The following is a 20,832-nucleotide window of genomic DNA, read 5'->3' on the forward strand; positions in this document are numbered from 1 at the left end:
CTCTGCGGGGGTCTCCTGGTCAGGTGTGGAGATGGAGGCTTTTCTCTTTCCTGTGTCGTCTCACAGCCATTTCCAAATAATCACTCAGAGGCTTAATATTACTTCTCAATGCTTGGCCAATGGCTCAGACAGAACCAGCTAACTCTTACAGTTAAATCAACCCAATTTTCGTATCCTTCGCCATGTGGTTTGCAGCTTGTTGCCTTAGTTTTTACTTGTCTTGCTCCCTGGGTGACTGACTGGCATCTCCCAGACTCTGCCCTGCTTCTCCTCACAGAGTACAGAAAGACCATCCCACAGCACAGGTGACAAGACCGGTTAGATTAACTTAAAATAGGGGACAGGGCTGGAGAGATGACCAAGAGGTTAAGAGCACTGGCTGCTCTATCAGAGGTCCTGAATTCAATTCGCAGCAACCATGTGGTGATTCACAACCATCTGTAATGAGATCTGGTACCCTCTTCTAGTCTGTAGGCAGAACACTGTATACATAATAAATCTTTAAAAAATTAAGCGGGGACAATAGAATATAGCCTTGTAAACAGGGCTAATTGGAATGTCTATTTAAAACAAGGTTCTTTTTAAGCTTTATTTTTTTATTTTCTGTTTTCTTTTTTTCAAGACAGGATTTTATGTGTAGCCTTGGGTGTCCTGGAACTAACTTTTTTGACCAGGCTGGCCTCCAGTTCTTAGAGATCCACCTACCTTTATCTCCAAAGTTCTGGGATTAAAGGCATGCATCACACTACTTAGCTAAACTTTATTTTTATTTTATCTGTATGAATGTACTGTATGCATACCTGGTACCCACCAAAGTTAGAACAGGGCATCAAATCTGGAACTGGAGTTACAGATGATCCCCGAGGGTGCTCAAAAATGAACCTTGCAAGTAACAAGTGCTCTTAACCACTGAGCCATCTTAGCCCCAATTCTATTCTTTTTGACCAGGAAGAAGTACTTTGCCTTAGTGAACTTCAGGATAAACCCTGACATTTCCACCTTCCTCTCATATAGCATTTTTTTTTTATAATTTACTTTTATTTTATGTGCATTGGTGTTTTACCTGCATGCTTGTCTGTGTGAGAATGTCAGACCTTGGAGTTACAGACAGGACAGTTCAGTTGTAGGCTGCCGTGTGGGTGCTGGGAACTGAACCCAGGTCCTCTGGAAGAGCAGTCAGTGCTCTTAACTGCCGCCACCTCCCCGGCCCTCGTATAGCATCTTAAATCTTAAGGAGGGGAAATGCTTACCATCAGTGACCTCCAAATCTTTTAAAGCCCATCTATCAATTAACATTCCTCTTAGCATTTCCGACCTTAAAATCATTTAGAAGATAGGCATCAAGTCAACTGGCGACAATGAAACACAGAAAAGTTAAGGGTCTCCACTCTTGCTAACTTTCAGGCACTGGAGGACGATCAAAGGCTCACAAATGGAGCTAGGCTATCAGTGCTGACGGAGGAGGATGTGCGATGAGGGTGCAGCTTAGATCTCACTTTAACCCCTTTGGCTCCTAGATCCTTGGTTCCTTTGTTTTTCAGGCAGGTTTTCACTGTGTAGCTCTGGCTGTCCTGAAACTCACTCTGGATCAGGCTGGCCTCGGACTCACAGAGATTGACAGCCTCTGCCTCCCGAGTCCTGGGATAAAAGGAGTGCTACATCATACCTGGCTGGTGCTTGGTTTCTTCTAAGTTTTGAGTCCTGCAGATTTTTTTTTATTATTTATTTATTGTGTATACAATATTCTTTCTGTGTGTATGCCTGAAGGCCAGAAGAGGGCACCAGACCTCATTACAAATGGTTGTGAGCCACCATGTGGTTGCTGGGAATTGAACTCGGGACCTTTGGAAGAGCAGGCAATGCTCTTAACCACTGAGCCATCTCTCCAGCCCCTCCTGCAGATTTTTGTTTGGTCTTCTAGGCAAAATACAGATCAGTATGTAAACTTCTGAGACCAAAATGGAACCGCTCTAAAACGTAGCAGCTGTACATGGTGTGGGATTTGGGACTTGCAGCTGGGTCCTTGGCTATAAAACGGTAACCTAGGTGGAGCCTGGCAGGTAACACGACTTACCTAAATTACCAATGAGCCAAGGAGAACTGGTTAGGCCTAGTTGGCAGCTTGGTAGGGAAGGGTTCTGAATCAATGAGCAGGGTCTTCAGCCCCCAGTTAGAGGGCTGCCAGGAAGGAAGACTTCGGGGCAGAGTCGACTGCCATTTTCTCTGGTTTATTTATATATTTGTTTTGGTGACATAGTCCTCCTGAAACTCGGCTAGCTTCAAACTAGATGTGGAGCCAGGGATGACCTTGAACTTCTAATCTAGAGTTCTGGGACTGCACGTGCCCACTACACACCTGGCTTATGCAGAGTTGGGAATCACACTCAGGGTTTTATGCATGCTGGACAAGCACTGCCAACTGAGCTAAAGCTTCAGACTCACTCTGGTGTTTTCTAGGACACTCCTTGCTCCTGCTGAAAGAAGCGTTTCCTGGACGTCTCAGACTAAGAGGCTGTACAACAGAAGTCCTCTGAGGCTCAGCAAGGCAAGACTCATAGCTTTTATTGTTTATGTGTATTTATTTCTTTAATTGTTTTGAGACAGGGTATCTATATGTAGCCCTGGCTATCCTGGAATTTGCTGTGTAGTTTTGGCTGGCCTTAAACTTGAAGAGATCTGCCTGTCTCTGCCACCTAAAATCCTGGGACTAAAGATAAAGATCTACATGTCTTTTTTTGTTTCTTTTGTTTTTCAAGACAAGGTTTCTCTGTATAGCAACCCTGGCTGTCCTGGAACTAGTTCTTTTGACCAGGCTGGCCTCAATCTCAAAAAGATCTGCCTGTCTCTGCCTTCTGAGTGCTGGGATTAAAGGTGTGCCCACCACTGCCTGTCTCCAAGCCTACATGTTTTAAAGCAAAAACAAATCAAAAAGCTTAAGCCCAGAGGTGGTGGTGCAAGTCTTTAATCCTTGATAATACAGAGTGCGTTCCAGGACAGCCAGGGCTACACAAAGAAACCCCCGTCCCAAACAAACAAACAAATAAGTTGCTCTATGGGAGTTCTAGTGGGGATTTTAAATCACTAGGGGTATGCCTTTAAAGGGAATTGTGGGACCCCAGCTCATGCCTTCTTTGGTTCCTGGCCTGTGAGTTGAGCAGTTTGTTCCCATGCTGCAGCTTCCTTGCCATAGCTGAAGCACCAGACTTTCCTCTTATAAAATGATTATTTAGGGGCTGGAGAGATGGCTCAGTGGTTTAAGAGCGTTGCCTGCTCTTCCAAAGGTCCTGAGTTCAATTCCCGGCAACCACATGGTGGCTCACAACCATCTGTAATGAGGTCTGCAGACATACACACAGACAGAATATTGTATCCATAATGAATAAATAAATAAATATTTTTTAAAAAAGTAAATAAATAAAATGATTATTTAGGGTGATGTATTGCGTCGGTACACAAGACAAATGCCGCTGGAGCAGAGGCTGGGGATGACTCAGATTTTCATCTGGATGGGGGGACCCAACACGATGAGTCTCATAATGACAAGCCAGTGGGTGAAGTCAGCTCTCTATCAGAATCAGATGAAATTTAACTTTCTTTTCCCTTCTGTTCCTCTCAAGACATTTGTGGACAGCCATTGATTTCTTCTATAAACGGTACCAATCCTCAGGGAGATGGGGACAATACTTAGGGATTCTCAAGATTTTATTACCAGTCACAAAACAGATTTGTGCTGTGCTGTATGAGTCCCTTGGGGTCACAATGATTCAGGAGGGGTTAACCTTTCGTGGCCAATTTGTAAATAGCATCTTTATGGCTGGGCGATGGTGGCACACGCCTTTAATCCCAGCACTCTGGAGGCAGAGGCAGGCAGGTCTCTGTGAGTTCGAGGCCAGCCTGGTCTACAAGAGCTAGTTCCAGGACAGGCTCCAAAGCTACAGAGAAACCCTGTCACAAAAAAAAAAAAAATAGCAACTTTGTGTCAACAGACATCAACTTCAGCCAACAGGGGATGCTACAAAGGTAGGGCAGAGTTGACTGGGTTGGGGCCTTACTAGGAGGGCACAGGTGCGTGCAACCCCTGGTGGCTGCTGTCTCTGTGTCCCATTTTGAAGTTGGTTGTCTCGGGTATTTTATCACAGTGATAAAAGCTGAAAATTTACATCGTACACATGTTACGATAAGCAGAATGCCACCGGATATTGTAGCACATCCCTATAGTCTCAGCATTCAGGAGCCTGGGCTATATAGCAAGAACCTGTCTCAAAAAATAAAATAATAATAAAATAAAAAATTGAAGAAAACTTTTATGGGGAAAAGTACTCATGGGTTGAGTTAATATACTTTGTATATAAAAGAGTGCTTGGACAAAGAGTCTGCGAACTCTGTAGCACGTGTCTTTCCACGCCGCTTTTTAAATTACAGCACCCCTGCCTCAGCCTCCTTGGAACTATAGGTTTGCACCACTGTGCCAGATTGTAATTGATATTTTTGGAGCTCCCTCCACGCTTCCTAGTTCTTAATGATTCAATATGAAAGCCGTTGTGTGGAGCAGAGCAGGGACGCTCTGTATTGTTGCAGCGTAGTGTGAGATAAGGCAGTTCCAGTGAAAGGCCGGAGGGCAGTCTGGGAAGACATCCTCGTGGAGAAACAGCTGGAAGGAACGAAGACACGCACACAAGGGAATAACTAGAGTCAGAGTGTAGTGAGGAGGAAGAAGAGGTAGAAAGAGCCAAAGTGAGGTAGGGTCAACCACCATGGAGTTGACTTGGAGCCCCTGTTGGAGCCTACAGTGAAGAAGATGCACACATAGGGGTCATGGGGTGCAGCTTCAAGGCCTGAGCAGAGCACAGATACGAGATACCCAAGATACTGTGATTGGCTACAAAAAAAGGACATGAATCCAATAAGACAAGCACGGGACACTTTTTCCTATTGGAGAACATTGCTAGATGAACAGGAAAGAAGAAAGGAACCCGGGGGCTGGGGATATGGCTTAGTTGGTAGAGTAGGCCCTGGGTTTGATCCCCACACTCAAGTAAGTCCAGCACTTGAGAAGTGGAGACGGGAGGACTAGAAGGGGGTCAAGATCATCAGCTACTGGGCTGGAGACAAATGCCTGTTGCTCTTGCAGAACTGGATTTGATTCCCAGCACTGATAACCATCTGTAACTCCAGTCCCATGGGATCCATTGCTCCCTTCTGGCCCCTTCCAGGATCAGTCAAAACACTCACATGCAAAAAATAATAAAATAGCCAGGCAGTGGTGGCACACGCCTTTAATCCCAGCACTTGGGAGGCAGAGGCAGGCAGATCTCTGTGAGTTCGAGGCCAGCCTGCTCTATAAGAGCTAGTTCCAGGAAAGCTAGGACTGTTACACAGGGAAACCCTGTCTCAAAAAACAAACAAACAACAACAAAAAAAAACAAAAAAAGAAAGAAGGAAAACCAAAATAATAATAGTAATAAATATATAACTTTTAAAATAATCATTAGGTACATGATGAGTTTGAGGCCAGTTGTCATGGCAGTGAATTGGTGAATTGAAAGAGGAGATGCTGGGATATGCTATATCTACATAGAAATGAACAGCGGTGGAGATAACACACTTGTTATTGGCACAACTACAATAAGCACCTTATGCCTAGATCTTTGGTCTCTAAATACCATTGAGTACTAAAAAAGAAACAAACAAACAAACAAAAAAACTGGGCATGTTGGTACATGCTTTTAATCCCAGCACTCAGAAGGCAGAAGCAGGAAGATCTCTGGCAGTTCTAGGTCAACCTGGTCTACAGAGTGAGTTCCAGGACAGTCAGGATTACAAAGAGAGACACTGTCTCAAAATTTAAAAAATTGAAAGAAAACTAAAGCAACAGTGTCTTGGGGAAATAGGTCATTTGAGGGCTGGAGGCAAAAAGTGCAAGCTGTGCCAGGAATATCTTAGGCAAGAAAGCCAAATATTTCTCAATAAATGATAAGATCTCAAAGGAACATAAAAAGCCAACTGGCAAAATCTGGGACAATCTAAGCCTTAAAATGATAGGACTTAGGGCTGGGTACTGGAGTTATAGGTGTTTGTGAGTCATGTGGGTGCTGGAAATCAAACCTTGGTCCTCAGTAGCCTCTGCTCTTAACAGCTGAGCCATCTCTCCAGCCCAAGATGACTTTTCTTTGTTTTGTTCTTCTGTTTTGGTTTTTCGAGACAGGTTTTCTCTGTCCTAGTTGTCCCAGAACTCGCTCCAGGCTCCTGGCCCCAAACTCACTGAGATCCACCTGCCTCTGCCTCCCGAGTGCTGGGATTAAAGACATGTGCCACCACTGCCGGGCAATGACTTACTTTTTAAAATATATTAATTTTAATCTTTATTTTATGTGTATACAGGCATTTCTACTCTTCTGTGAATGAAAAGAAATAAAAAGGAAAGGACATGGGGAGAGCATAGCCAGAGGCAGGGACAAGTCTCAGAAAGTCCAGAGTGAACATGACCAGACTAAGCTGAGCCATGTGGGAACAGGGGGAAGGGAAGGGAGAGGAGAAAGGGGATTGAAGTGCAGCAGCTAGGAGGCCAAAAGTACAAAAAGATGAGTATCTGAAAATGTCTGGATTATATAGAAAAGAGCAGCCCAGCCCCCTGAACTGGAGAGTTCAGGGTAGGGGGTGGGATACGCTTGCCATACCCTGTAACAGGTAGGGACTGAGGGATTCTGGGAGAACCTGGCGGCCAGGTCTGCTTTGATAAGTAGGCACCTCAGTTTTGTCCCAGGTTTGAAACTTAAGAGTCAGTATGTACATCACGTGCATGCAGATGCCCGCAGAGGCCAGAAGAGGACATCCCCTGATGTGGATTTTGGAAACTCAAACCAGGTTCCCTACAAGAGCACCAAGCGTTGTGAACTGGTGAGCCTTCTCTCCAGCCCCAGGCTATCCTGTTCAACCAAGGCAGTCTAGAGTTCTAGCTTGGTTAAGCCTGAACTATCCCAAGTTATGCATCCCTTTATCACGTCTCAATGAGCTTTCATTCGGTGGCCTTTTGGGCTGTGTGGGCTCTCTAACTGTGGTCCACCGCTTTTTTCTCTCTCCTGTTTTCTGCCCCAACTCCTGCATCTTCCCTTTTTCCTTATAAAAAGGACAGCCTTTCTCCTTACGCTCCATGAATCCATCACCGCTGACCTGCCCTTGGGTAAGTTTTGAAAATCATTTCTCTTTCTGATCCTCTGCCAGACTGACTTCCCAGAAACCCAGTGCTGCCTGGAGAGTCTGATGACCAAAATGTTGGGGGATACCTCCTTTTGTAACAGGGCCCTAGACTTCAGTAGGCTCCCAAACCTCAGCACAACTGACTCTACGATGGAAGAGCCATTCAGGCTGGAAAACACAGCACGTAGCCAGCACCACCTGCCAAAACTAAAACAAAGACCTAATCCATCAAAGTCCATAGCTTTGGCAAAGCCTCTAAATGCACTAACCTTGCTTTTTGGCTTCTGCAGTTCTGCTTCTGACTAACTGTTCTTGTTAACTGAAGTGTGTCAAACCAGAATAATTGTGTGTGTGTGTGTGTGTGTGTGTGTTTACATGTTTACTCAGGGCTATACTGGGATCCTGAACATCCAGTGTAGTTGCCGGCTAGCTAATAAAGACTTTCTTATTGTCTTAAATCCTTGTCCATGTCCTACTCTGGTGGACACCCCATAACACTTTCAGTCTGTTTTCTTTTGGAAAGGATCTTTCTTCACCTCCCCAAAGCTATGGGCCAGCAGTCCTCTACTACCTAGAGACTTTGTACTATAATATGGCCTGGTTACTTCTCGACAACGGCCGGGCAGCGTGTTTCATTTCCCCATTCAAATGGATTTGACATTAACGCAATGGAATGTGGTTCACAGGTTTCCCGCATCCAAGCTTTACTCTTCCTCTACTTTGGCCTTGCTCCCTTTGTCTTCTGTCCCTCCTTTCTGGTTCTGGTTCTCTGCATTAAACCTCTCATCCACCTCTAATCCCAGCATTTGGGAGACAGAAGCAGGCAACTTTCTTTGAGTTCGAGGCCAGCCTGGTCTACAAGAGCTAGTTCCCGGAAGGCTCCAAAGCTACACAGAGAAACCCTGTCTCGAAAAACAAGCAAAACAAACAAACAAACAATAACAAAAAAAATAAGAAGCCTAGCCAATCAAATAAGACTGTGAGGTCAGACCATAGTCAATGGGGACTAGACAGTCATTATCTGAGTTAGAACAAAAACCAAGTGCACTTCTGTTGTTTTTTTAAGGTTTTTCAAGACAGGGTTTCTCTGTAACTTTGGAGTCTGTCCTGGAACTAACTCTTGTAGACCAGGCTGGCCTCGAACTCACAGAGACCCGCCTGCCTCTGCCTCCCAAGTGCTGGGATTAAAGGTGTGCGCCACCACCACCCCAGCTCAAGTGCACTTGTTGTCCATCCAGTTTCTGTCCTCTCGTCTGAGCACACCCTCCTGGCAACGCTATTGCTCTGTCCAGACACTCCAACTAGGGTGGTGCTCTCTGACTTTGTGACCCTGCACTTATTCCTAACAGTTTAGGGGGCTTCTCTGGGATCCTAGCTCACGAGAGGGAGTGACTCAGACCCCTCCCAGGGGGCAACTCATCCTAACAGCTTTTTTTTTCCCCTTTGGAGGCCCAAGGGCTCGCTGGGCCTCTGGCATTCTCAAGCTCAAGATTGCAGTGTTTGGAAGTCTGTCAATGGAGGGAGGGCTGATCCAAAGAAATGGCTTTGGTCACCAGGAATGCTCTGTGCACAAGCCAAAGGTAAGAGATGCTGTGGGAACAGCGAAGTATTCCATTGGTTGTTGGGCCACACTGGGGGGTCGAGATGTGTCTTGACAAGTGCAGGAAACCTCCATTCAAAGGGAGCTGAGAAGAAGATAAACAAGGATGGGGGAAATAACCTATGTAAAAAGAGCTCTAAAAACAAACAACAACAAAAGCACCATTAAAATCTGAGGTTAGCTCGTTAGTTTCATATAAAGGGGTTACCTCACCTTTAGGGCTTAATGGCACCAGGGAGTTTATAGGTGTTATCATTTTGGTTTATGCCATGTTATTATATTATCTAAGATGGTGATGAAGTCACATTTATTGTCATTATTTCATTTTCATTAGCCAATATAGGGCCAAATCCTGTGTTTGCCTCGATCTTAATGATGTCACCAGCCAAGATGGAGGTGAAGCACACGGTTACTTTATGTCCATGAGCTGAGCTTCATACATAGTAAAGCAAACTCATCCTCTGTCAAGATACAAATTCCGCTGGGCAGTGGTGGTGCACACCTTTAATTCCAGCAGTCAGGGAGGCAGAGGCAGGAGAATCTCTTTGAGTTCAAGGACAGTCTGTTCTACAAAGCAAGTTCCAGGACAGGACAGGCTGCATAGAGAAACCCTGTCTCAAAAAAAACAAACAAAGAGTACGTTAAAAAAAAAAAAAGATACAAGTCCCTGTGGGATCTACACACAACACAGCTTAAACATGAACAATTTACTCATTTCTTTAAAAAAAGACACCTTAGTTAGGTTAGTATTGACTTAGAAGATGGTACCTGTGGCCTAGGAATGTTTACCTCAAATAGCAAAGAAACAGAGGAAGGAATTCATGGTCTTAACTCAAGAAAGTCGAGTTTATATGTCTTACCACACAAACTGCGGCTGCAGACACAGAGGGTCGGCATCTGGATCTTGTCTTAACCTCTCCCCTGGCCCTAAGGAAATGCTGCTGCTGAGAGGACCAGATGAAGGAAGCAGAAGATTGGAGCGGTGCCCAGCGCCACAGTGGGGCTCTGCCTGGGAGCACGCAGAGGAATGAAATGTTTTATGCCATGGACAGTGGGCTGGGATCAGATGGATCTATGACTTGCCATGCTGCCTGGGATTTTTTTTTTTTTTGAGACAGAGTTTCTCTGTGTAACAACCCTGGCTGTCCTGGAACTTGCTCTGTAGACCAGGCTGGCCTCAAACTCACAGAGATCTGCCTGGCTCTGCCTCCTGAGTGCTGGGATTAAAGGTGTGCACCACCACCTGGCCTGTTGACTGGGATTTAGGATCTTTGAATACCAATTTTTTTTATTTTTTTATTTTATGTGCATTTGTGTTTTCTCTTGCATGTATGTCTGTGTGAGGGTGTCAGATCTTGGAGTTACAGACAGTTGTGAGCTGCCATGTGGGTGCTGGGACTTGAACCCAGATCCTTTGGAAGAACAGCTGAGCCATCTCTTCCAGCCCTGAATACCAATTAGAATAGTTAATACTAGTTCAAAACATCGGAAGCCTTGTGTGGAACTTTCACCTGGTTAAAAGATTGTCAAATCATCAGCCAGATGACATCATCTAAGGCTATGTGAGACTTAACTATACTAAGAGACTGCCTTTGTCCCTTCCACCAGATCAGGTCCAAGGTCTCCCAGGTTCTCTGAGGGAAGTGGGTGAAAGGGGAAAGAAGGGAGAATCCTGTACCCAGAGAGGGAGAAGATAGAAACTTAGCTGGGCCTCATGAGGCAAGAGGGAAATCTAATTCAACACAACTTAGTTAGCTGATGCCGGTTCAGACTTCTAGAGTCTGACCTGGGCAGTTTATTTTAGACATATTTAAGAGCGGTAGAGTTAGCCAGGAGGTGGTGGCGTATGCCTTTAATCCCAGCACTTTTAATCCCAGCACTCGGGAGGCAGAGGCAGGAGGATCTCTCTGAGTTTGAGGTCAGCCTGGTCTACAAGAGCTAGTTCCAGAACAGGCTCCAAAGCTACAGAGAAACCCTATCTTGAAAAACCAAAAAAAAAAAAAAAAAAAAAAAAGAGCAGTACAGTTTTTGGTTTTTTTTTTTTTTTTGTTTGTTTGTTTTTTTTGGCTGGGGGGGGGAGTTTCCTGGTAACAACTGTCTCAATTCCATGTGCACATGTGCACACTAAAGCTTAGGTGTGACTACATCCAAACTTCTGCAAAGTACACGTGGACTCTACCATGACAAGGTCTCTGTAAGCTGAAGGGTCTGGGATCTGCTGTGGTTTTGTTCATGTGAATAGTATAGAGGTCACCAGGCTACAAAGTACAGGTGACAGCTCCCCTAAGGATGGGATCTATTGACTGAGCAACAAAGCTCAAGATAAAGATCTAGGAAGGGAGATGGGAGAAACTTAATGATCTGGGGGATGTGGTGTGGCTGGTCCTACAGATAGCACAGGTCATCAGGGTGTTAGCTACACCCACTCCCAGCCTTCTGGGTGGAAAACAAGGCATGCATCTCCCTTGCAGAGACAGGTCTGCGAGCTCAGCGTTCCTGGTTTCCCTCGTGCTTATCTGTGAGCACAAGGACCTTTTCCCTCTATACCTTGACAGGTGCCACAGATGCCCAAAGTAGAACTCTGACCTTTGACCCAGTTTCTAAATGACTTCATGGTTATATCTTTAGGGAGGTAGAATGGTAAAGCAGCAATGGAATTCTGTTAAGAGAAAATCATGACTTTGAAGAAAAGAATGCTTAAAACTAAGGAGAGATTTGTATGAAGCATTAAATTTGAGCATTTTCTAACCAAATACTATAAAAACTTGTGTTAAGAACAAGGAATTCAGATCTTTTTATCGTTTCCCCAAAGATTTCTATGCAAATGTTTTAATTCTCAGCACTTCACCCTTTGTTTGCACGAAGACCCTCTGTTACACGCCAGGAATTTGGTGTTCGCGCTCTGAACCCTTTCCTTTTCCTTCATTTCTTGAGCACTAATTATTTTAAGACTAGGCAATTGGCCGGATGGTGGTGGCGTGCGCCTTTAATCCCAGCACTTGGGAGGCCAAGGCAGGTGGATCTCCGTGACTGTGAGCTCAGCCTCGTCTACAAGAGCTAGTTCCAGCACAGTCAGGGCTACGCAGAGAAACCCTGTCTCAACAAACAAACAAACAAACAAACAAACAAAAATTAGCCAATCAAATAAGACTGTGAAGCCAGACCCCAGCCAATGAGAAAAAGACACAGTCATCACTTCCTGTCCCTGTGCGTTTTCGGTTCTAGCAGTGTCTCAGTCAAGAGTGATGTTTGCTTTGTCAGACATTTCAGTTGAAGTCATGCTCTCTCTCTTTGCCACCCTGAACTTGTTTCTGTCACTTGAGCCGGATCCTCCTCCTAATTTGTCCCCTTCACTTGTGTTTATTTTCATGCCACAACACTCCCTTCTCTGCTGACTGTTAGGAATATTTCTTAGAGGAGCCTCTCCTCTGACACAATTAACTCCAAACAGAGTCTTTTGTTAGGTCAAATAAAAGATGCTCATGTTTAATGCAGTGCTCCTGGGTGGCCCAGGGAAGCATGGCAAAGGAAAGAACAGGGGAGACCATGCAAAACTTGGAGACCACGTGTTCCTTTTCTGGGCAGCAGCCTAAATAGCCTATGGGAGTGGTCCTGACCCTCCCTGGGGAGGGGGTCAGCGTTTTGCAGGCTTTTCCGGAGGTGGAGTCTGGACCAAGGCAACTCCCAGGGAAGGGATCTTGAGCTGGAGCTTTCTGCTCCATTCCTGCTCCATTGGCACTCCAAAGATGGGTGCCAGAGCCTGGGGTGATGCTTTCCCCAAACATCCCAGACTCCTTGAATAAAGGGGCATCGGCTCAAGTCTGGCTACTTCCTGCAGGCATGGGGCGGCATTGGAGAAGAGAGAACTGGGAGTTGGATTGGTGGGCTCACGCTCAGCGAGAGGTGTGGCTGGAGCAGCATCCAGTTTACTGTCATCCTGGAGTCCTCAGGCAGCTGTTCCTTGAGGGAGATGAGAAGGCAGGTGGCTAGGAGAAAAAGTATTGTTATTATTGGCCCTATGAATGGGGCTAGCCTTGGGAAGTCATTAACTGCTAAAAAGAATGGGACAGAGAAGTGCCCTGGCTGTATAGGTGAGACTCAGGTGTATAATTGGGAGACAATAGCAGGTAAAACCAGATTTTAGTTGGTAGGTGTCCTTGAGCCAGGAGAGTTGGTACCAATAGTGAAGTCCCAGAAGCTGGTACAGGTGTTGGCGTTGTCTGGAGAGCGCTTTGTGAGTTGATCTTGGCCCAGACAGCAGGAGTGACCTGTAAAATATGTTTGAAACTGGATGGGATTAGAACAGGCTCTGGAGGCTGTTAGTCTTTACCAGACCAGATTTTCTGATAGCAGAGCAGAACTTTTTCCCAGAACAGATATCCAGGTATCTTATAGACACCTGTAGGTATCTGTAAGACAACTGGAACAGATTTACTTCTTGGTGTCATAGCAAAAGGCTATTGCTTTAGGTTAAAAGGTATGAACATTTTAGAAGACAAAGGAAATTGGGAACTCTGAATTTTTAAGATACACCTGAAACTTGTTAGTTCTGGACTATGAAGCCTGTGAAAGAGGCACACCTGTCTGTATTTTTAGCCGGAACTTAACACATGAAGTAATGAGCTACCAGTACCTTAAGTCATCAAATGCCATTAGACAGATCTAAGGGGATAAATAAGCAAAAATGAGACAGCTTTTTTTTTTAGCTACACAGGTAATCCCAAGTCTCTCCTTAGTCCTTGGAAAACACCAGCCTAGAAGCAGTGCTTGTCGTTAGCTGCTGAGTACAAGAGGCCCAAAGATTTTTCCTGTGGGAGGGGAAGATTTAGTCTACCTGTCTTGGCAGGATGAGAAGATTGATTCCCTGGATACCATCCAGGAAACTGAAGAGGTAAAAGGCTGCTTTTTGCTGTGTGGGTGGCTTTGCCAAACCCAAAGACAAACCTGGAGGCAGAAGGTCTTCTGTAACCATGCATCTTCTTGGAGGAGCTATGGGATGTTGTGGGAGCTGGCATGTCTCTGTGTTAGAAGGTCTTTTGTTAAATGCCATACTCTCAGATCTGTAAAGGCATTTGAGAATTGGGTACCATCACCTGTTATTTTAAACTGGGCATATAAGCTAAATTTAGACGTGTGTTTTAATCCAATTAGTTACAGTTTACCAATGCTAGTAAATGTAAGAAGATTAAAAGGAATATTTTAATGAGTCAAAGAATACTAGTGCATGTGGGTACTCTTACCCAAGATGGCAGTGAGGTCAAAATGGCAGTTACCCATGTGTTTGTACTTTTCCAGAGCTGTTATAGTCTGGAGTTATAAATTTTACTGATCTTAAAACAAGCACATATGCACACAGAAACATAAATCAAGCATGCTGTGAAAACACACCCACATATTCACACAGACATATTGTGGCCACATTATTCTAACAGACAAACAAATGAAACACTTTTAGAAACCTCTGTCAGCTGACCAACTTAAAAATCCTGATGTGGACAGGTGGCAGAAGCCAGGGAAACACAGAGGTAGTCCCGCTAAGGATCAGATTAGCAGATGCTGCAAGGGAACAAGAACAAAAGGACCGAGGAACGATGTGGTGTTAGAGTGGAAGGACAGGGGAAGCAGATCCATTGTAGAGAATCCCAGTGTGAGACAAACAGCAAACAGCTACAGAGCAGGGAGGGGGAGCAGAGTGGGGAGAGCGGGTGCTCGAACATGCATCTAGGAACCACAGTTGGAGCCTTTAGTGGGAATGGCTACCAGGAAGCTTATCCGTGGACAGGACTCTGCCTAAGAATCTTCAATCATTAACTCTTGCGTCATAGGACTTCCTTAGTTAATCTCCACTAGAAGTTGTAAACCTCAATTCGATAATGTTTTGCCTCTCTCTATATGCCACAGGTACTCATTTCAAACAAAGAGCATGGCTGTATGCTAGAACATTTTGGGGCCTTGCAAAACACAAAAAGATTTTTAAGAGGTAGGAGACAAGACTTGGATATGCTAATCAAGACGTGTTTAGAAGTCCTGTAGACTTTCTCTAGATTTTATGGAGTAGTTAAAAGTACCAGACTGGTGTACTAACCTGGGTGTTCAATAACCTTGTTTAGACGACTCTCCTGATGTAGACAGAGGAGTTAAAAGGGACAATATTGCCCTTTGTCCTCCATGGTCAACTAGGTCTCACAGAACTGTGTGGATTCCTCAAAATGTCCTATAGCCCTGGTGAGCCAGCTGTCCTTTTGTTTTCCTTTTGTTCAGGAAGGCAATCAACACCATACTGTGTGGGCTCTGACCAGCCACAATTCCACAAAGAGAAAGTTCAACACAGCAAATTTTCTTCTCTGCTTCCAGGTAAGGCTAGAGCCGAGCAGAGCCTCTGTCTTATCCTCATGTAAAAGTGAGGTGAGAGGGGCAAGGAACTCCTCCCAATCCCAAGTGACTCCCGAGGACCAGACCCTTAACTGATCCAAGAATAAAGAATAAAAAGACTCCATCTTCTCCTCTGGGGTCTAGCCTGAAAAGTGTAGTTCACACTCCTCATCAAGAAAACTTCTCTTTGCAATAGATGGAGACCACTGTAGAAAACCACAGTCAAAACGCAGAACCCAGTCCTAGTGGCTACATTTATAAAACATTTCTGGCACTTGGGAGGCGGAGGCAGGCGGATCTCTGTGAGTTCAAGGCCAGCCTGGTCTACAAGAACTAGTTCCAGGACAGGCTCCAAAGCTACAGAGAACCCTGTTTTGAAAAACCAATAATAATAATAATAATAATAATAATAATAATAATAATAATAATAAAACATTCCTGTACCGAAGGCTCAAGGAACACTGTGGGAGAGGGTGTGGAAAGATTGTAAGAGCCAGAGAATCAGGAAGTTGCTGTGAGATTGTTTCCTCGGACTGTCAGAAGCTGCACCCTTAAAGTCTCACCAATAAGACCAGCCAAATGTGAGCTGATCAAGGACAGTAGACATGCCGAGGTGGGTGGGAGTCGGGGACACAGAGGACAACCCCATGAACCCTCAACCCTACACAGAGAGCTGGAGACAGCTAAGGAAGGCTGGGTGTGAGCTCCTGTTCCTGGCCTAGGCTGTGTGTTAGTGGGTGCCGGAGATTTGAACTCAGCTCCTCATGCTTGTGAAGCAGTTCTCTTACCCTGTGCCTAGACTTAACAGCTTCAGTTTTAATGGAACTAGCTCAGAGGATGATCAGTGTGGTGGACCAATAGGGGTTGGGACCCAAAAGGATGGGCACACTTTAAAGCCGGCACTCAGGAGGCAGAGGCAGGCGGATCTCTGAGTTTGAGGTCAGTCTGGTGTACAGAGCTAGTTCCAGAACAGCTAGGGCTACACAGGGAGACCCTGCCTTGAAAAACCAGAAAACCAAAGTCAAATAAAAAACTGCATAAAGACTTGCTTTAGAGACATGGGTGCAGTGCGGAAAAAAAAAAAAAAAAAAAAAAAAAAACAACCCTGGAAAAGCATGTCTGCCTTAGTCAACAAGTTGAGTGTGGTTTGAAAAGAATAGTGAAATTCATCAACTATGACCAAAAAAGGCACAAATATTTAATTCTAGAAATAAAAAGACACACAGTCACAGATATAACTGACACCCAAGTACTAATAAAATATAGACAGCTAGATAAAATAGATTAAGTTCTAGAAAAATATCACTTGGTGAAATAAAACATAAGAAATAATGAAGTATCTGAACTCAAAGGTTAAAAAGGTAAGACGAGGGAACATGATTTAAGATAGTGCAAGCATTTATTCTGGAAAGAAGCATGCAGAGCAGAAGTGGGGGTGGGGAGGGAGATGGAAAAACTTCCCTTCCCGCTTCTGACCTGAGATTGGTCGTTACTAGGAGTAAAGAGGAATAGTGAGTAAAAGGGTGTCAGGTGACAAGCATCTCTTGTGGCCAGCCATTAGTAAGGGTTTGCAGGGAGGGTGGGGTGGCCGGAATCTAGGCTTTAGTTCTGGAATGCTAATTACTCTGATTTCTGGAATTGTCACCACATAACCAACATAAAAGAGCTTCTCAAAAATGGCCTGTTCATGGCGCATGTGAGCGGTTCCGGTTCCACCAAAGAAGCAGAAACAGTAGTAGGCGATCTTAGGTTTCAACCGCGGCTGCCATCTTCCCGTAACTCGGCAAAACGAGGAACACAGTGGGAAGGAGAAAGGGCACTTGCTACGTGTTCTCCAGGCCTTTAAAGGAAACATGGAGTTGTTCCTTTGGCCATGTACATGCAAATCTACAGGGAGAGTGATATTGTATACATCAAGGGAATGGGCACTGTTCAAAATGGAATGCCCCATAAGTGTTACCATGGTAAAACCAGAAAAGTCTACAGTGTCACCCAGCATGCCTGGGGCATCACTGTAAACAAACAAGTTAAGGACAAGCTTCTTGCCCAGAGAATTAATGTGCGGACTCAGCACATCAAGCACTCGAAGAGCAGAGACAGCTTCCTGAAATGGATGAAGGAGAATGGCCAGAAGAACAAGGAAGCCAAAGAGAAGGGCACATGGGTTCAGCAGACATCCCAGCCTGCTCCGCCCAGAGAAGCACACTTTGTGAGGACTGAGGGGGGAGGCTGAGCTGCTGGAGCCCATTAGGTAGGAATTCACAGCCAGTGAACAAAAAAAGTGCAGTGTCTCCTTCCTGAAAGAAAATGTTGAAGCAATAAAATAATTTATATATATATATATATGAAAAGAACCCCCCGGGCTATAGGGTGTCACTGTTGAAACATTCTTCAAGGAATAATTAATTCTAGATTTACATGTATGACATAAGAGTGAGCATGGATAAGCCCTTCCTAAATGTGCTTCATAAGTACCAGCAACATTAGCTGGGCGCGGTGATGCACACCTGTATTCCTGGCATTTGAGAGGCAGGAGAGAAGGATCAGGAGTTCAAAGTTATCCTCAGCTAATTCTGAGGCCAGTCAGGGCTATGTGAGACCCATATTAAAAACCCAACCAATCAAACAAAACTAACAGCAAACATTTAAAATATGAAAATTTAAGGTATGTTTTTGTAACAGCATTAACTAAAGACCAGAGGGAGTATGACTGAGTTATCTGAGGACCTGACTTAGCAAACTCTGTTTTAAAAAAGGGCTTCATGTTAATTCATATAATGAGCTGGGGCTGATCTCAGCTCCAGAAGTGTGCTGTGATAGCAGAACTTGAACAGATACCCTGAAAATGGCCAATTAAGGAGCTAGGGAGCAGGGCCATAAAATTTAAGGAGGTCCAGAAGCTCCTAGGAGGCGTCCTGTCCTTGAAGATACCTTGTCAGTACTTAATGACTCTTTGTTAGGGTTTTTGTGCCCAAAAAACTGACCAATGGCTTCAGAAACCTTTCCCCTTTAAAAGTTCTACCCTTCCTGGGCCCCCTGCCACACTTTCTGCACCATGCTGGGGTGCTGGAAAGGTGTTGGTCCAAACTTGAGTTTGAATATTAAAAACCCTCATGTAATTTGCATCAGAAATCCAGCTCTGTGAATTCATCTGGGGACCAGAAATTTGGGCATAACAAGTTAAAGTTCAGCTGGTCTTGGTGTCACATGTTTATATCTCCAGCATTCAGGACCGGGGCAAGATGATTATGAATTTGAGGCCAGTCTCGGATAGCCAGTGAATTTCAGGCTAATCTGGGCTATGTAATCAAGACTCTCAAAAAGAGCCAGTAATAAAAACATAGGCTAATCTAACTCAGGAGCATAGGTTAAAAAACATATTATTATTATTATTTTTTGATACAGTGCCTTACCCTTTGTAGCCCAGGCTTGCTTGGAACTTAGTATGTAGCTCAGTCCAGCCTGAATAGCTACATGGTAATTTTCCTGCCTTAGCCTCCTAAGTGTGGGGATTACAGGCATAAACCCCAGTGCTTAACTCAAAAATCATAAAGCATTAAGACAGACTATAGCACTGTATTGCAAAATAAATTTACTATGATGATATATTTATTAGTTATATTATTACTTGATAACATCATAATAAGAAGTGAAAACTGCTTTAACAATACACATTCAAATAGTACATTACTGTCAAGAGCTCTTGGGCTGGTGTCTTAGTTGTTGTTTTATTGCTGTGAAGAGACACCATGACCAAGGCAACATATAGAAAAAATAATTTGGGGGGTCTTGCTGACAGTCTAAGAGGGTTTATGACTGGCATGGTGAGGAGCGTGGCCGCAGGCAGGCAGGCAGGCACAGCGCTGATGAAGTATTTGATAGTTCACATCTGATCTGAAAGTTGCAGGTAGAGAGAGAGAGAGAGAGACTGAGAGAGAGAGAGAGAGAGACTGGGCCTGGCATGGGCTTTGGAAACTTCAAAAGCCAGTAGCACACTGCCTCCAACAAGGAGGCCACACCTTCTCATCCTTCCCAAACAGTTCCACTAACTGGGGGCCAAACATCCAATGAGCCAATGATGGGGGGGCATTCTCACTCAAACCACCATCATTGAATTTCTTTTCTCTGTCAATTAAAGAAATAAAAGGTAGGAGATAAATTAGAGTCACAGCAAGCAAGCAAGTTTTATTAAAAGCAAAAGTTAGCCTTGTAGACTCCTCAAATGGGGAGGGGATTTGGAAACCAAAATCTTTCCCGCTGGAAGACTGGGAGTTCCACCTTTTTGTTGTTGTTCTCTTGTTTGTTTCAGTAGCTTAGAACAGGGCTACTTCCCCTTGTTTTGGATTGGTCTTCGTAAACAAAGGAGGAGGTTGATTGGTCCACAGAGTGTCCAGGGTCTTCCTATGACATGCCCAGGCGTGTCAGCTGAAATGGGGGTAGGGTATGGTACAGAGAAGATCATACCAAGTCTTTGTTCTGAGAGAAGCTGGAAGCATGTCACCTTCTTGTTTCCCTATGACCACTGGTCCTAGCTGTCTGACAGGGCCTATCTGACACCAATATTTCCTCATTGCTCTGTGTCAGAGGTCACATTAACTGCTGCTGGAACTTGGGGGCGAAGACCGCTCTGGCTGCTTCCTGCTGACATCATGGGCGATGTGGGGAGAGAAAGCAGTAAGATCGACTCTGGAGCGGATTGAACTAAGTGGCCACGGTCGCCCTTAGTTGATGACGGACCGCCAGCGTGAAGGACAACCACGTGACGACAGCGTACCTCCTTGGGGCCTGCTATGAGGGTGAGAGAGCACCTGTAACATAGGTAAACTGAGACAATTAGCGCAACTATAAATCCTACTGAGAGAATAGTTAAGAAGAAAATCGGAGCAGTGTTGCCCTGATTGGAGGATGACGACAGACAAGAATACCACCCGAAGAACCCTTGGCATGACTTGTTATCAGCATCGCTGAGGCTGATCATATGCTTTCCGCCACTGTCCACCACAAGACGCACACTGTAGAGCCCCTTGGTTTGATTCAAGAGCTCAAGTAGTCTTCCATCAGCCAATCTAAGTTCAGAAGTTGGCCACTGCGTCTCTTCCAACACAACCTCCTCGTGAGGAACGCCGGGAGGTAGCGTTAGTGAGAACTCGTCTACATCGTGATTAACGTAAGTCTTGTTTAAGAGAATGAAATGCAATCGGGCTGTCGGCTTGACTGTGCACCAGGGTCCTGCAGAAGGGAGGGAGTGCTTAGAAACCTCACATGCGAAGTCAGTGAGAGCCACGGTGTCGTTAGCCGTGCCCTCCCAACAAAATATACCCTTTCCCATATACCAGATGGAATTCTTGGTGGGGGTGGGTACCAAAGGCCATGCCTGTGTGAAATCTGGGACCCGTTTTTGTCGAGGGCAGAGCCAGATACCATTTTTCAATTGACAATCTGATAGGGAGATGTAATCCCATCGGGTTTTGTTCCATAGGATTGCCCAGCGATGTCCCATGGGCGCAATACGGGTGTTTTGGATAATTTCTCCTAGCCCTGTGAGTTTGACAACAGGGTGTCTGGTTGCCCCATTCAGTTGGGGAACGTGGGCAAGTAAGGCGCAGGCTGTCTCATTACAGTTATGAGAGACCATTTTCCAGAGATGAGGCATACCATAGGTG

The 20,832-nt window shown here is 44.9% G+C and overlaps 1 long non-coding RNA gene and 1 pseudogene across 1 annotated transcript; one reads left to right on the forward strand and one right to left on the reverse strand.

Moving 5' to 3' along the window:
* Window positions 1-12,237: 12,237 nt before the first annotated feature.
* On the reverse strand, window positions 12,238-13,921 carry LOC125402025 (uncharacterized). The gene is made up of 3 exons (XR_007232524.3): window positions 13,742-13,921; window positions 12,976-13,065; window positions 12,238-12,783 (listed from the first exon to the last, which is right to left on the reverse strand). It is a non-coding gene; the product is annotated as an uncharacterized LOC125402025 (long non-coding RNA).
* A 1,853-nt stretch (window positions 13,922-15,774) lies between these two features.
* Window positions 15,775-17,424, forward strand: LOC125402026 (large ribosomal subunit protein eL21 pseudogene; annotated as a pseudogene).
* Window positions 17,425-20,832: the final 3,408 nt, after the last annotated feature.

Source organism: Myodes glareolus, chromosome 6, assembly GCF_982192425.1.
Source record: "Myodes glareolus chromosome 6, mMyoGla1.1, whole genome shotgun sequence".
Lineage (NCBI taxonomy): Eukaryota > Metazoa > Chordata > Mammalia > Rodentia > Cricetidae > Myodes > Myodes glareolus.